The 13,850-nt window shown below is 45.1% G+C and overlaps 1 protein-coding gene across 4 annotated transcripts in view; it reads left to right on the forward strand.

Annotated features, from left to right (window-relative positions):
- WNT8B (Wnt family member 8B) overlaps positions 1 to 13,850 on the forward strand; it is an 84,424-nt gene that overhangs the window by 13,815 nt on the left and 56,759 nt on the right. The window contains exon 1 of one of the 4 annotated variants that reach the window (XM_068255648.1): positions 7,580 to 7,727. The exons of 2 other annotated variants lie outside the window; for them this stretch is intronic. The gene's annotated coding sequence lies outside the window, so the exon portion shown is untranslated. Of the gene's footprint in view, positions 1 to 7,579; positions 7,728 to 7,932; positions 8,008 to 13,850 lie in introns of those variants that run through there. One more of the 4 variants, XM_068255649.1, reaches the window with a different exon arrangement.

Here is a 13,850-nt window from a genome sequence, read left to right on the forward strand (position 1 = left end):
CAGTGCACCTTGATGAATAAAGGCAAAATGATATTAGTAATTTATCTTAAAGTGCACTGAGCATTGTTTTTCTACGTTTTAAAGAACGAACGAACCTCCCCATAAGGGAGGATCATATTGCTTTGTGCCAATGAGGGTGCGGGGGGTCGGGGGAAGCCTTATTAGCTACCCGGTGCTGATTCTCTGGCCCCCAGCCCGTTCTGTATCCTCCATCTTCTCGAGCCGACCACAACTTGTGTGGGAATTTGTACTTTCCGGCGGGGTCACATGCATGCTGCAGTGCATGCTGGGAGATGTAGTCTAAAATTGTAGTTCAGTGCACTTTAAGTTAACCAACATTTTTAAATAGCTATGAGTAAAGATAGTCGATATGAAACATGTAACAGTGAACTGTCACCATTCAAAAATCAATCTAAAACACACAACTACTACTTGTTGAGATGCTGTATATCAGTGCAGAAAACTCATAACTGAATCCCATATAACGCAGAGTACAATCACTCTAAGTGCAATGCAAATTGAGGTGAACGTGTCCTAATAATACTGATCAGGTAGTTAGTAAAAGTAAGTAAAAAGAGCAACTTGAAAAGATCTTCAGGATAATGTGTATATTTAACATGGGCACTGCGAGAATTTGGACACTGGGAATAGCCGATGCCTAACCCCTGCTGATGTCTAACTCTAAATGCCCCCTTCTGATGTGGAACCCTAACCACCCCACCTCTGATGCCCAAACCTAACCACCTCCTCCTCTGATGCCTAACCCAAACCACCCCCCATCGCTGATGCCTAATCCTAAACACAGGTCCATCTGAAAATGGCGCCTGCGAATAATGGTGCACGGTGTTGTCGCTAATCCGTTTGATGCTTATCGCTATTTAACATTAAAGCCTTATTGTTATTTAGCGTTAACACACAGAACCCTCTCTGTACCTATCCCTAGCCCTAAGACCCCCCCTGGTGGTGCCTAACCCTAACCACCCCCCTGGTGGTGCCTAACCCTAACCACCCCTCTGGTGGTGCCTAACCCTAACCACCCTCCTGGTGGTGCCTAACCCTAACCACCCCCTTGGTGGTGCCTAACCCTAACCACCCCCCTGGTGGTGCCTAACCCTAACCACCCCCCTGGTGGTGCCTAACCCTAACCACCCCCCTGGTGGTGCCTAACCCTAATCACCCCCCTGGTGGTGCCTAACCCTAAGACCTTCCTGGTTGTGCCTAATCCTAAATCTCCCCTGGTGGTGCCTAACCCTAACCTTGACAGTGTTACATTCAATCCATTCACTGTTTTGCAGTTAAATAACTTCTGCAGTTTGGCTTATGTAGGGCGCTATTGATAAATAACGTTACCGTGCACAATAACGTATGCTGTTTGGCATATGAACTGTGCGTTACTGTGTGCCGTTTTTCTTCTTTTTTCCCTGTGCGCTATAATTATGCAGTGCTAACGATAAATAGCAATAAGCGTATCCTTTTAATGCGGCGCTATTTGTATGCATAGGCGCTGTGCGCCATTATTCACTGATCCGCCTAAACCCCCCCCCCCCCACACACACACACACACACACTTAAAGCGGACCTGAACTCAAAAACTTCCTCTCTGCTCTAAAAGATACTCAACAGCATAATAAACTTGAAACAAAAAACCTTTCTTGGTTACAGCTGATACAAATTCTAAAATAAATCTGCACTGTTTCTACTTCCTGATTCATGGAAGCAGACATATCGTTAACATCCTGTACTTTCAAATGAGCTTATCTGCCATCTCTGCCGTGGCAGTCATATGACATGGGTGAGAGATCAAATTACAACTAGTGATTAGACACCAATGAGGGGGAATTAAACAGGCTAAACTCTTTAAATACATACAGGGTGCATTTCTCTATGTTTTCCTTCTACCCTGTGCAAGAGTTCAGGTCCACTTTAAATGCCTAACTCAAAAACCCTCTGCAAATGCACCCGCTATTTGTAGCTGTAGTTTGGGCCCGCTCACTATTTTATTGGGTTTAATAACGGGCTAGGGCAGTCACGCCGCCAGCTATCAGCACACACACGCGCGTGCCGCACGTGCGCGCTCATCCGCCGCAGTGCACGCCCGGCCTCCCGCCCGGCCCCCTGCCTGCCCTGCTTTTGTCTAACGGCTGTCCCTGCAGCACATGCGCAGTAGCATGCAGGGACACACACACGGACATGGGACGGGTTTTATTAGGTAGGATTGTATAATAGTTCATTATAGTAGCTGCACAACTAGCATTCTCTATTATTCATTAAAGGATGCATGAAGTAGCTAAAAAAATAAAGTTTGATTCATCTGGGGCTTCTTCGAACCCCTCATAGTCTCTGTGTTCCTCGGCGCAGCTGTGCAGTTGGCCAGTAGTCAGCTCTGTAATGGTCTACGACCCAGCCGGGTCAGCTACTTCTGCGCATTTGCTGCTTGTGGTCGCACTTCCGTAGCTGGAAGCATTCTGCACAGACGCAGCGGATGTGGACCATCACGGAGTGAACAGCTGACTATTGGCCGACTGCGTAGCGGTGCTGAGGGACACGTAGACCAGGAGGAGTAGGCCGGTGCTACCATAGAAGCAAAGGGGGCAATTTCCCCAGGGCTCCAGAGCCTGTAGGGGCCCTCGAGGTGTCTCCCCGCACTTAACTGTTGCTCCCTGGGGCCCCTGCAGAGTCTTCGGTGGAGCAGCGTCTCACCTGCCCTGGTGGGCGCACTCCTCTTTCAGTTTGTGGCTCCGTTCACTCCCATCTTCATCCACCGATGGCTGCATCTTCTCTATGACCTGCGGCATGTTATTGCATAATAACATGCGGCGGGCAGTGGTGTAGCAATAGGGGTTGCAGAGGTTGTGACCGCATTGGGGCCCTTGGGCCAGAGGGGCCCTGTAGGGCCCTCCCTCACCCACATTATTAGCTCTCTATTGGTCCTGTGCTAGTAATAATCACTTCTATAGATGCTTTGAATAGTAGTAATCACTGACACACTGTTCCCCATCCCCTTCTTGCACCTTATCAATTGTCATCTATAGAGTGCTTGGGGGGCCCCAATGTAAAACTTGCATTAGGGCCCATAGCTCCTTAGCTACGACACTGGCGGTGGGTCACAGAGCAGAGGCACACTTGCGAGGATGAAGTCGGGGAGTGCATGGAGCCACAGACTAACAGAGGAACGCACTCGCCAACACAGGTAAGACACTACTCTGCCAAAGACTCTGCATGGATCCCAGAAAGCACAGTTAAGTAAGGGGGTGATCTGGTGGGGAGGGGGTCAGCCCCTGGCTTAGGGGCCCTAAGGGGGGAATTTGGCTGCAACAAAGGATCCCTACTGCTGCTAGTTGCCCAGGGGCCCCGCTGTTACTAGAAGTGGCCCTGAGGAGGGGCTGTAAGAAGCCCCAGGTGAGTCAAAACATTTTTTTACCCACTACACGTATTCTTTAGCCAATTTTTGAATTATGTCAGTTCATTGTCATTATTTTATATGAGCATGCTGTATTTACAGCAACCTTTGAGGTTTCTTACAAGTGGACATTATATGCTTACATTTATAACATTAGGCCCTTACTTTCTTCTTTTCCTGCTGTATCTTTGATCTCAGGAGACAGTGGATGCTGGTAAATAATTTCATTATCTGTGTGAGGGAATCAGTGGGTTTCTCTTGTGAAGGATTTCCAATGATGTGACCCGGTAATAACACTGACCACCACATACCAGAGCCGGCAGCTGATTGGGAATGTCTCTAAACCTTCCCTGCAATGTCAGCTTGAAGTATTGACAACATATAATAGAATTGAAGGTTCCAACTCTGACTCACCATCAAAATGAATTTATATTTCAGATTTATCACTAGAAGACCAATGTGCCAATGAGTTGACTTTCTGCTTCTGATTGATGAGTTTTAAAAAAAACTAAACAGATTGAGCCTGGCTTGCAGGCATGTTTACTTTCTCTATGGGATGTTTATAGAGGTATAATTTATACCTTTTAAACTGATAAGAGATACTGATTTCCCCCATTTTATGGCTGCCGTAAAATCCAGACCCTCTCTTTGAAAAACAGGAACAAGATGAGCTGCAGCTTTCACTCATACCTGAAGATAAAAATCAGATGCTGTTGGGGAATGGAAGAGGGTAATTATGAAGACTTTCCATGACCTCTTGCACTTCCTTTCACTCTCTTCCTAAGGTCAGCCTGTATGCATAGTACAGAGTACCCAGATAGCTCATGGTGAAACAGAACCACTAGGATATTACATCCTATGCTGTACTGTATGTATATGGACTAGGAATGTAGGGCTGGAGATCACCACAAGCAGAATTACTGTTACATGTAGTATTATTATTATGGCTAATATTTAGTGCTTAACCACTTGAGGACCACAGTGCTAAATCCCCTTAAAGACCAGGCTGTTTTTTCTGTAATTGGCCACTGCAGCTTTAAGGCCAAGCTGCAGGGCCGCACAACACAGCAGAGTGATCCCCCCCCCTTTTCCCCCCACCAACAGAGCTCTCTGTTGGTGGGGTCTGATCGCCCCCCAGTGTTTATTATTTTTTTATCAATATTTATGTTATTTTTTTTTCTTATATACTTTATTATTTTATTTTTTTTAAACCCTCCCACCCCCCAGCCGGCCAATCCTGGCGAATGGCTGTCATAGGCTTCTGCCTATGAGAGCCGATCGCTCTCTTGTCCCCCAGGGGGGCAGCCGTGTCACACGGCTGTCCCCAGTACAGCGCTGCTGCCGATCGCAGAGCTGTACATGTAAATAGACGGTGATTACGCCGTCTAACAGTCTTCCAAGCGGTGATCAGAGACCGAAGAGAGGGCGGAGCGCCACTCCCCGAGCAGGAGATTCGCGCGCATCCTGCGCGCGATCTCCTGCAAACTGCAGCCCCAGGACTTGACGCCAATCAGCGTTAGGCGGTCTTCGGGCTGCCACGCCCGTGGGCGTGGAGCGGTCTCAAGGTAGTTAAAGGGAACCTAAACTGAGAGGGATATGGATATTTCCTTCTAAACAATACCAGTTGCCTGGCCGTCCTGCTGATCTCTTCACTGCAGTAGTCTGAATCACATACCTGAAACAAGCATGCAGCTAATCCAGTCTGACTTCAGTCAGATCACCTGATCTGTATGCTTGTTGAGGAGCTGTGGCTGAAAGTATTAGAGACACTGGATCAGCAGGAGAGTCAGGAAACTGGTATTATTTCAAAAGGAAAAATCCATATGCTTCTCAGTTAAGGTTCCCTTTAAGTTCTTTGCAGCACTTTACAAAGTCCATAGACATGTCACAAGGCTAGTTTCCCACTGGGTCTGGGGCATTGTGCAGCCTACCCTGTAAAAACAGGATCACAACTGAGGAGAAAATTCGCATTGTGCATTACACATGCAATGCGACGCATAGAGTGAAGCATACAGGTAATAAAAAGTATGCTTCACTGCAACAGTTTACGCACACTTTGTCCATTCCGCACACAATAACTTACGTTTTGCACTGAATCTGTCACACCGTACTCCTTAAAGGGAACCTAAAGCGAAAGGGATATAGAGGCTGACATATTTATTTCCTTTTAAAAAATACCTATTGCCTGGCTGTCCTGTTGAGCCACTGTCTAATACTTTTAGCATAGACCCTGAGCAAGCCTGCAGATCAGGTGCTCTGACTGACGTCTGACTGGATTAGCTGCATGCTTGGGTCAGGTGTGAGATTCAGACACTATTCCAGCCAAAGAGTTTATCAGGATAGCCAGGGTAGCAGGAAATAAGGACGGCTAGTGGAGGATTTGGGCTTCGTCATAGGCAGTAATGCAAATATCGTTAATACAGCGTTCAAAGCAGAAAAATGGACGCCCGATAAATATCATTTTAAACATTAGAACATCACAAGTTTTGAAATATATTATGGTTTTGAAACTTGCAACGTTATAGTTTTTGTCATATTATTTTGTATGTACAGTATGTACAAATTTTACTTTATTAAATATGTTATCGTTTCTACATTTGATAGGGCATCAGGAAAGGGGGATGTAGGATTAGGAATCACCTAAGGTAGCCATACAACAGGAGATTATGGGCAAATTGGACAAAGAGACAAATTTATCCCTAGTCGAATCTGATTAGAGATATAAATTAGAGATAAATTCATCTTTTTGTCAAAGCTGCCCATATACCGCAGGCTGATTCCCGTCCGATTTCAGCGTCCACCACGCTGCTGTCCCCCTAATGTAAATCAGTACATTTATACATTACAGTACCTGTGTCAGCCTCTGCATGGAGTCCGTCCGTCTCCGGGTGGCTCTTCCACATACACGCTGGTGGCGGCACATGATGTCACACGCTATGCGCCCCTGCCAGTGTGTATGTAGCTGATAGAGGAACCACCCAAGACGGTCGGACACCACGCGGAGGCTGACGCAGGGCAGGTAATGTATAAATGCACTCATGGGGGGGCAGCGGGGGTTTCGTCGCTCATTCCGAAATCAGCTGCCATATTGCCGCACACCCGATCAACCAACTTCAGCCACGACATCTTGCATCAGGCACGATCGACTAACGCAACCAATTTCTACCCCAAAGCGGTCATATCGCCAGACAGGCCTGCACTTGGCGGCACAGATTTTCAACTAATTCAATAATAATAATCAAATTGGTTGATTGCTTGGCCGCCAAAGTCCTCTGATGTATGGGCACCTTTAGGATTACAAACACTGGTTCGCATGACAGCCGGGGGCCCCAGGTCTCTCTCACTAGCTGGGGCCCCCAAACCACCATGCGATACCTAGAGGCAAATGCAGGCGAGCCCTGGAACTCTCACTACCAGGGACTTCACCCCCACTGCCTCTAAACTGAATGCTAACTGCAACACACACATTTGCTCACTACCAGTTCAAGCAATTTCCTACCTCTATCTGGTCAGCAGGCGCCAATCAGCCAATCAGGTGTATGGTCATACACCCTTTGCCTGCCATACCAAATCTAGCAGGAATTGCATAAATTAGCATTCAGGTGGGAGGCTCAGTTGGACGTAATCGTTATTACATCTTTTACAGGGACCACCACATGTAGGCATCTCCCACACAGTCCCCTCCCTAACCACTCACCTGTAAACCGCATCCTGGAAGCTGCAAAAAAAAAATTTAAAATCACAAACACTGGTTTGCATGACAGCCGGGGGGCCCCAGGTCTCTCTCACCCTTTGCCTGCCATACCAAATCTAGCAGGAATTGCATAAATTAGCATTCAGGTGGGAGGCTCGGACCAGATAGAGGTAGGAAATTGCTTGAACTGGTAGTGAGCAAATGTGTGTGTTGCAGTTAGCATTCAGTTTAGAAAAGAAATTTATTTTTTGCAGCTTCCAGGATGCGGTTGACAGGTGAGTGGTTAGGGAGGGGACTGTGTGGGAGATGCCTACACGCGGCGGTCCCTGTAAGGCCTCTTTTCCACAAACTGTTGAGCTGTGTGCTCAGCAAGCAGTTATCAGGCAGCAGTAAGCAGTTATCATGCAGCAACAAGCAGTTACAAGGCAGAAGTGAGCAGTTGAGAGAGTTTGAGAGGCATTTCACTCAACAGTTTGTGGAAAGGAGGCCTAAAATATGTAATAATGATTACGTCCAACCGAGTCTCCCACCTGAATGCTAATTTATGCAATTCCTGCTAGATTTGGTATGGCAGGCAAAGGGTGTATGACCGTACACCTGATTGGCTGATTGGCACCTGCTGACCAGATAGAGGTATGAAATTGCTTGAACTGGTAGTGAGCAAATGTGTGTTGCACCTTTAGGATTAGACACATCCAGAGGGGGTATAAGGTGTAAGGGTTAGGCACCACCAGGGTACTGATGAGTCAGAGTACTGACAAAATGCATAGGGCGGAGCTATGGCACACGTGACTGGTGGAGGAAGTTGAGCTATCGGAGAGGACGAGTGAGTGAGGATCTGAGACTGGAGCAGCTGAGCGGTTTCCCGGGGACCCATGCTGTTATGCTATACGCTTGTTGTCTACTGAGGCTTGTGAGTGCAATAATCTTTTAAAGTTTTAATAAATCTTACGGAGGTATATTAGTGTTTTTAGTTGAAGCATGTTTTGGGCTACAATGTTGCAGTGACAAGCTGTGAGTGATCGTTTCCCCCCATATACTATCAATCATACCTCCGGAGAATGGTGGCCTCCTCCATCATGTTGTCCCTGGCTGGTAATCCCTTCTTTGCTGCATGTCCAGCGCGGCATGCAGCAGAGACTTCAGCGTGGTGACCCACCCGACCACAGACAGTCAGACAGGAGAGCAGTTCCCCTGGTGACGGCATGTATACAGTAAGTAAGTACTTCCTGTATATGTGCCTCTACTAGGAGGAGCCGCTCTCCTGTCTGACTGTCTGCAGCCGGGTAAGTAACCCACGCTCAGTCCTTGTTGCATGCCGCACCAGGCATGCAGCAAAGAAGGGATCACCAGCGAAGGTAAGTGGCCACCGACTCAAGGAGGTAAAAGAGCAGCAGCCAGGGAGGAAGGGAGGTAGGATGCCACCCTTTGGTAGATGCTTCCTGATGCACCTTGTTTAGGTGGCGTCATGGCAGGAGCACCCCTGGCTACAAGTGCACTAACACAGCTACAAGCATCTTATTTATTACATATAGTCAAAACAAATGAATTAACGGAGATCCATATATATGAAACTGTGCTAGTTAGTAAAGATCAGGTGACACTAATGTACAGCTACCATAGATTAAACAATATCCATTTTAAAATATGCATTGTCCTAGTTTTGCACTGAGCACCTATGCCGTGACTTGCAAATAAAGACTTGTAATTATTGCTAGAGTATAAACAAATACAAAATGGAAAAATACACCTTTATTTCCAAATGACATATCGTCTCCATACATTGTACCAGGACTTCATTTAAATGTTATATTAACCAGGACAAATGGGAAAATAAAATGTGTGGATTTTATCTACAGTAGCACTTTATACCACTATAATGGTTGAAGAAATTATGACTTATTTCAATGTTTTCTTCTTATTCCCTTTAAAATGCATACAGAAAAAAAATCTTAACAAAAAAAACAATATATAGATCATTTAGGTGTGATAAGTAGTGGCTGTAAGTGGTGTAATAAGTGACTGTGGACAGCACCTATATAAATACATACTGTAGAAATAAAAGAATGGACAGATCTGTGGGAGGCAGAAAATATACAAGATCTTTTGTAGGTTGTGTTTTTTTTTCACCATTATTTCCTCCGTGCTTATCACTTTTAAGGTGGCCACCCACAAAAAAAAATGTATTTTGTTTTTCAATTCAAGAACTAAGATCAGTGTTTCTGATTGATTGTAATTTTTGAAAAATGTAACCAACATACCACACAAGTGTGCGATTTGTGCCCAACTATGATATAAAAAAATGATTGGAAACTATGACATTTTTTGGGGGGTGGTCTATAAATCGAAAGTATTTAATGTATTAAATTACTCTTTACAATTTTATGTAACTAAAGAGAAATTTTAAATCTATCCTATTCAATTTTCAAAACAAAAATCTGAATTTCCCTTCACAGCTGGTCAAAACATATTGTAAAGACCGGAAATTCAATCATGTTTCATAACAATTTTTAATGGGAAATCCAAACATTCTGATTGTATCATGTGTGGCCGCCTTTAGAGTGTTTTTAGTGTCTTATTCTTACATTGAATGCAGACATGGCGTGATCTTTTCTTGACCCAATCATTTATAGTTATTCTTTTAAAGAAATCCTAATAATGCATGCCCCACCCCCAAAAATAATGTTGTAAGGCAATTCTGTTGAAGTACACAATCAATCTGCTGAGCTAGACTTTTCCAGTCAATTGTTGTTGTTTTTCTGTGTGTTTTTTTTTTTTTTTGGGGGGGGGGGGAGGGGATATTTTTTTTATTATTAGTTTTTATACTGTACTTATACTTAAAATATACTTTTACTTACATATAACATAACAAACAACAACAACAACAACAGTAAAACCCTGACAATCTCCTTCCTTACCAATAGAGCAGCATGCTCATTTTTGAACCTTTATTTTCATATATGTTTTTGTATACAGTTTAGTCTGTGTGGACAGAAGTAAGAAATTCTGCAGTGGTTTGTGCATTCATATTTTTGCATCTTAAAGGGACACTTAAGTAAAAAAAAAATGAGTTTTACTCACCAGGGGCTTCCAATAGCCCCCTGCAGCTGTCCGGTGCCCTCGCCATCTCCCTCCGATCCTCCTGGCCCCGCCGGCAGCCACTTCCTGTTTCAGTGACAGGAGCTGACAGGCTGGGGGCGCGAGTGATTCTTCGCGTTCCTGGCCACAATAGCGCCATCTATGCTGCTATAGCATATATCATATACCATATAGCAGCATAGAGGGTGCTAATGTGTCTGGGAACGCGAAGAATCACTCGCGTCCCCAGCCTGTCAGCTCCTGTCACCAAAACAGGAAGTGGCTGCCGGCGGGGCCAGGAGGATCGGAGGGAGACGGCGAGGGTACCGGACAGCTGCAGGGGGCTATTGGAAGCCCTAGGTGAGTAAAACTCATTTTTTTTTGTTTGACTTAAGTGTCCCTTTAAGGCTATTTGTCTCCTACCTTAGAATAAATGCAGTCCAGTTACAAATTACTTTCGTGCTGATATGGTTATGTCTGCAATGATATTGATGTATCCATGAGTTTTGCAAGCATATCGTGTATATCCCCCCAATAAGTATAAATTTCAGGGCAGGACCAAAACATGTGAAAAAACTCACCTTAAATTTGCCACAATCTGTTTTTTTTTTTCTGCACAAATAAGGAAGTACCTAAAGCTATGTACAGACAGTATTGTTTGTTTGAAAAAATGCTGTACATATATGTTGTCTGGCTATAGTTGAGCAGCAAGTTCTGTTGTGTAGAGAAGGGAGAGGAGAAGGAGAGAGTGGCGGTAAGAACAATTCACTTGTTTCTAAACTATGTCATGCGAGAGTTGTACAGACGCTAGATTTTTGCACGAGATCATCATTAACAGCCATCACCAAGAACACTTCATTCTAAAAAATACAGTGTCTCTGAACGGCTTTCTGTCCTCCTACAGTATAGGTGTCCATATGATGATCTTTCGCCACCAGTCACACAATGCCTGCAAACCCCAGTCCTGTCTTTCAGGCTTCACTTTATCCAAGCTTACAGAGTCATGCTAACTGTTACTGTCTGGCACACTGTTATGGCAAAGAGCCAGTGTCAACTGAACACATTTTACTTTGGGATATTGTGGCTGATGCTGAGAAAAGCATCTGTGATCACTAACTGTGCTAATGTGTTTGCCCAGGCCTGGAAAGCCTTGTAGGAAATGTGTTAATTGGAAATGAGATTGAACAAAAAGGAAAGCAGAGATAGTGGGGTTTTTTTTAAAGAAAAGGAAAAAGGATAGCCTGGAGAAATGAGTGCTTTAAGAATAAAGAACAGGATCAATGTAAGATTACAATGGCATTACCTAAAGGATATGTTCATTGTAATGAGCTCTATGGTGATTCGCAGAAGTTAGACTCAAAGTTAAGACTCAAAGGGCCTATTTAGCAAACCTAATTCCTGTTATAGCTGTAATCACTTCCTAAATAAACTTTGTAGCTAAATGTTGCCAGTGCCTATCTTATCCGAAGGCTAGCCATATAGTCTTTTGCAGGCTACCATTGAAATGTATGTGCTATACTTGGGCAATGCTGATTGTTCACTGGATGTTTTCTGCTTGACATATACAGTCACATAAGGTACAGCATATGCAGTAACTGTATAAGCAGACAGAGGCGCCAAAAGGATAAAATATTCTAAAATGTTTAAAATGAGAGGAGGCAGAGGTGGACTTACCTCCCCCAAACAGACACACACGAGTGTTGTGTATATTCAAAACAACAAAAATGTATTTATATACTCCAGAAAGTGCAAGTGCAATGCGTTTCGCGGGCATCTCCCGCTTCATCAGGCAATATAAACGGAGCATAAAACTCAAATAAGTCTGGTGCAAAGCTCAGCGCCTCTGTCGTTCCCTTGCAAGCACTGGAGTAACAATAGGGGATGCAACCCCTGCCCCCACAGGGGGGCCCGGGCCCGCCCCAGGGCCCGATCGGGGTGGTTTTGGGAGGCTGGAGGGGTCGCAGCATGAGGGGACAGCCATGCCCACAGTCGGCGGGGAGGGGGGACGGTCCCCCCCCCCCTCCATCACCTTGGGGCTCTCCCCTCTGCGCTCCCCTCCAGCTTAATGAGTGTCCGGGCAGCAGCGGGCAGCGGCAGGCAACTGCTGATACATATACTCAGGTGGCAGGTGCGCTCCTCGTACAACAACTCCTATATATAAAAAATATAAGGAAGAGTATAGATTCGCATAGATTGCACACCCCACTCAGAGTGAGCAATGACCTCAGGACTGGATCGCTATATGAAAGGCTGATAACCCAGTAACATATAATTTGATACACAAGCGATCAACAGTTATTGCACATAATAATAAATCCTAATACCACATCCTTTTCACTTCATGTAATCTAACCTAACATGAGAGTAGATGCACCATGAGAAAGGCATAGACCAAAATACTATAACATGTGATAAGGTCCTGCTGTGTGCTCCTTCAACACTATAAAGTTCTATGCAAGTTCCTTGTAGATGTTATCACTGCACATCAAGTCAAGTCCTCCACCGACTGAGTGTAAACAAATGCGCTCACCAGAGTTATTTGCCGACCAATTACAGACAGCAATACACGCTCACTTCCATCCACGATCATGGAACCTCCTCTTCAACTGTCTCGTGTCTCCCAGCGTCCCATGCCGATATGTGTGAGGGTAAAAGATATAAAACAGCATATAGTGTGATACCTTCAGGGTTCAACACATGGATCACCACTGTGCCACACAACAATACTATAAACCACCACTGCCGTGCAGGTCCCCTCTAATCCCGGCAAAGACACACAGTTGCGCTCACCAGATAGGCTTGCTGACCCCTCACAGACCAGCCAATGTAGCTTGTGTATCACGTAGGGCTTGGGCTGCCTTGAACAGATGCACCTTAAACAAACTCAGAACAGGGCCCACATAGCGTTAAAACCGTTTAATAGCTTCAGTAGGTAAAAAGTATTGCACTTACAATTATCTTTAAAACATGCGCATGTATCATAAAACTCGAGATTCAAAGCTCCTGGCGTCTCATCCCTCTCTGGCCGTAGCTTCGCGGCGCAGTGGGCCACAAAAAAAAAATACATCACAAGAACATTAGCTCTCAAAAGAGTTGTTTTGGTGGTGCTTCTCAGCAACAAATATCAGCAAGGAGCAAGGTAACAGACCTCCTAACTATATCTTATCTGCGATGTCCGTGCAAATAAGTTTGCGTGCGAACGGTTCGGGACAACTCTACTCTGCATAGGCAGTCATGTGACACAGGGGAGAGATCAGAATGCAACTTGTGATTATAGACAAATGAGGGGGAATTAGACAGGCTAAACTCTCTAAATACATACAGGGTGCATTTCTTTCTGTTTTCCTTCTGCCCTGTGCAAGGGTTCAGGTCCACTTTAACTGAATTGGGTCTCATGTGAGATGAATATCAGAATCATATCTTACAACATGGGGAGCAGAGCAGGTTTATCCACCAGGCAACCTAGGCAGGTGCCTGGGGCCTAGTGGGGTGTTAAGGGTCCCCACCTGCCACCTTCTTTGACCTCTCTCCACTTCAGCTTACCAAAAGCAGTGGACTATAAGAGGGCTCCAAATCTACTACCTGGCCTAGGACCCCATTACATCTTATCCCGTCTCTGATGGGAAGTGCCTAAAACTAAACTCTAAAGATTACCTTTTTCTAGGAATGTAAATCAAA

The sequence above is a fragment of the Hyperolius riggenbachi genome, chromosome 10 (assembly GCF_040937935.1).
Source record: "Hyperolius riggenbachi isolate aHypRig1 chromosome 10, aHypRig1.pri, whole genome shotgun sequence".
NCBI classification, from domain to species: domain Eukaryota; kingdom Metazoa; phylum Chordata; class Amphibia; order Anura; family Hyperoliidae; genus Hyperolius; species Hyperolius riggenbachi.